We start from the raw sequence: 3,808 nt of genomic DNA, 5'->3' as shown, positions 1-3,808 counted from the left end.
TTAAACCAACAGCGTCTGAGCAGCTCGTCCTGGTCGGAGCTCAGCGGAGAACAGAACATAAAGATTATCTGAGATCTAACTTTAGCCAGAAGAAATGAGGGAAGAGTAAAGCCGTGAAACAACAGTATTATCAGAATAAATCACTTCTGCAGTAATTACACAGGAGCCTTCTTCTGCAGAACTAATAAAATCACATTTTCACGACTTTTCCCCGGAGAACGATGAGCGGAGACGAGGCCGAGCTGAAGATCTCTGACTGAACTCTGACTGTGAACTAACTGTTCACAAAAAAAAAGTGCCAATACTTTGATTTGATTATTTGTTTTTAAATAACGTTTGGTAACGATTGGTTCGAGCAGATGTCTTTATTTAGTCTGTAACTGCCGTATCCCCAGACTCCCTTTGGAAATAACACAATTTTGGGAGTTGTTGAGCTCAGAGGAACTTCAGAAACTCTGTGGAACGGCTGCAGCTGAATCCTGCATCTGTGTCTGCAACATGTGAATTCGGCTTTAATTTGTGTCTTTCCTTGTAAAAAACTTCTGGGTTTAACTTGTCTTGCCTCCAAACATTTAGCATTTTTTTGTCAATGTTTAACTGACAGTAAACGTGTTAAATTTTACAAATACAGGAAACAATAACCAGTAAATGTCTTTGTCCCCATGGAGAAAGTCACCAGACTCCCTTAAGAAACTGCATGATTTAGTGAGTTGTTGAGTTCAAAGAAATGTTATGAACTTTGTGAAACTCTGTCTCTGACAATTTCTTCATTATCTGGGCCTTTAAGTAAATTTGGCAAACATTCAACATGAAGTTCTTTCTTCTTTTGACAAGAATTAAACATCTTATGATGCAAGTACATTCATAAGTAACCAGTAAAAGCTCCTTCTTTGTCCCTGTGGAGAAAATCCCCAGACTCCCTTAAGAAATTGCACGATTTAGTGAGTTGTTGAGTTTGAAGAAACTTTCTAAACTTTGTGAAATGATGCCTCTCACAAATTCTTCATTATTTGGGCCTTCTTGTGAATTCGGCAAATGTTCTATATTGATTTCTTTGTTTGTTTGTCCAAGTGATGTTTGTGTTTACTGGCATATAAAGCGGAGAAGTGAGATCCAATCACAAACAGTCATTCAATATTCAGTTTACAGTTTTTAATGAGAGTGTTTAGACGACTAATTTTACAAATACAGCCAACAGTAACCAATATAGGCTACAGCTTGGAGAAAGTCCCCAGACTCCCTTAAAAAAAACACTCAATTTAGTGAGTTGTTGAGTTAGAAGGAACTTTATAAACTTTGTGAAACTCTGTCTCGGACAATTTCTTCATTATTTGGGCCTTTAAGTAAATTCGGCAAATGTTCAACATAAACTTCTTTCTTTCTTTGACAAGTAGAAAACATCTTATGATGCAAGTACATTCAACAGTAACCAGTTACAGCTACTTCTTTGTCCCTGTGGAGAAAACCCCCAGACTGCTTTAAGAAAGTGCACGATTTAGTGAGTTGTTGCATTTGACGAAACTTTATAAACTTTGTGAAACGATGTCTCTCACAAATTCTTCATTATTTGAGCCTTCTTGTAAATTCGGTAAATGTTCAACATTGATTTATTTTGTTCTTTGTATAAAAAAACAATGTTTGTTTGTCCGAGTGATCTTTGTGTTTACTGGCATATAAAGCGGGGAAATGAGATCCAATCAAAGCAGTCACTCAATCCTCAGTTTACAGTATTTAGTGAGAGTGTTTAGACGACTAATTTTGCAAATACAGCCAACAGTAACCAATATAGGCTACTGCTTAGACAAAGTCCCCAGACTCCCTTAAGAAATCACTCAATTTAGCGAGGTGTTGAGTTAGAAGGAACTTTATAAACTTTGAGAAACACTGTCTCTCACAAATTCTTAATCATTTGGGCTGTCTTTTTAATTCGGCAAACGTTATTCTTGAAGTTCTTTCTGTCTTTGTGTAAAAAAACATCATGTCTGTTCGTCCCAGTGATGGACATGTTCATTTGCATATAGAGTGAGTGACAAGTGGCGAGTTTTAACAGCCAAGAGTCCACGTAAACACACCCAGATTTATATCTCCACTCTGCAGGATGTTAATCTCATTTACATCTTTTAATACATTATTTTTTTCACCTTTATTCACCTCAGGTACGTTTAGTTACGAGCTCTGCCGTCTTCTTCAGGAACACTCGGCTCACTCTCAAACATTTCCACACTTTCACACCTGGAAGCCGCCCAGTACAGCCAGTCTGATCTGCTGGTCTCTGAGGCGGCTCCATGCTGTTAGAAGTTTATTAATCATTTAAAATATGAGATAACGAGCTAACGCGCTTTTTGGACCGTCTCTCCTGGAAGACGCTCATGGTGTTGTACTCGGCTGTTCACACGAGAAGTGGCAGAAGTAGTTGTGTGAAGACTGGGAAAAAAAAATGGAGGGGGGAAATCAAACACCTCCACCTTTCTCAGCTCCACACATCTGGCCGATCGCGGTGTGAAGTGGGTGTGAAGGTTGAGAGTGTCGCTTTCAGAAAGTTAGAGAAAACGTCGGATGCAGGCGACGTTGGAGAGGTGTGAGGAGAGGAAGGTTTCAGGTGCTCTTCTATCATCTGACAGGCACTTCAGCTGAAACGTACCAACGCCACTCCGACGGACTCCGGGTCCAGAGAAGTGGCGTTTTCTCATCATCTCTCCGGCGGATATGTAAATCACTCTCTCTTTGCCCTTCCCTTCATAAAATCCCTCCTCTTCACGCCAACACTGTGACAGAAAGTTGAACTGGAAACCGGCAACACCGAGAAAAAAACAACTAACAGCATAAAACAAAAACCTGTCAGTCAAAGACGACACATGAAGAAAATGAATCAGGAGATTGTTTCTGAGAAACACTTTAAACTACAAAACATATTCAAATGAAATGAGTTTAATTCTGCAGAGGACTTTTTTTTTTTTGGTTGCCAAATATTTATTTCAGTGGAAGTCGAACTTAAGTTTAATTTTTCACTTCAGGTTCTGTTTTTCATTGTCAAATTGAAAGTCATGATTTTACTCGATTTAAAACTTCTGAGAGAGGTCGACCTCTGCGTGGAGTCAACATTCAGCAGAGACTCTGGTTCTGGTTCTGGTTCTGGTTCTCTCTCTCTCTCCTCTCTGTAACGTTCCCCTCCAGCTCCAGAACCACCCGACGATGGAGGTCAGCTCCGGATCACTGCTGCAGTCGGGCCGATCAACAGGAGTGAAGATAAATCTCTGAGCTCTCGTCCCATCGGATCAGAGCAGAACCGGATGAGACTCCAGGTGTTTGTTCCTCCAGGAGGTCTGGATCAGCACCGACTCAGAAACTCTCTGCAGATACGAGACACTAACACGCCTTTTCTCCACATTCCAGCCTCCCTCTCTGTCTGTTTACGGCTTCTTACGTCTTTTACGTCTTTGTCTCGTCTGATGGGAAGGCGACAATAAATCTAAGTCCATAATTCAGTCTGTGCTCAGACTGATAATCAATTAGCTGAAACTCTCGATAAACCTCCCTAGTGATTTCTGTCTCTCTTTACAGCTGTTTCACTGTGTGAAATATGTATTTCTGTGATGGATCACTTTATTTTTGTAAACATAAACCAACATTTTAATGGTTATAAAATTGATTGTTGCCACTTTGAAGGCAAAAAAAAAAACTGGGCCTTGACATAAAAGCATGTTTGGATGCAGACGAGCAGAAATGTTAAAAAGTCCCCCCCAAAAAAACGATTTCAAGGAATTCACTGAAAACTTCAAATTAAGATTCCACAGTTCAAGAGCAGCTG

This window comes from Acanthopagrus latus, chromosome 3 (assembly GCF_904848185.1).
Source record: "Acanthopagrus latus isolate v.2019 chromosome 3, fAcaLat1.1, whole genome shotgun sequence".
NCBI classification, from domain to species: domain Eukaryota; kingdom Metazoa; phylum Chordata; class Actinopteri; order Spariformes; family Sparidae; genus Acanthopagrus; species Acanthopagrus latus.
Note: the sequence above shows the minus strand (reverse complement) of the source record.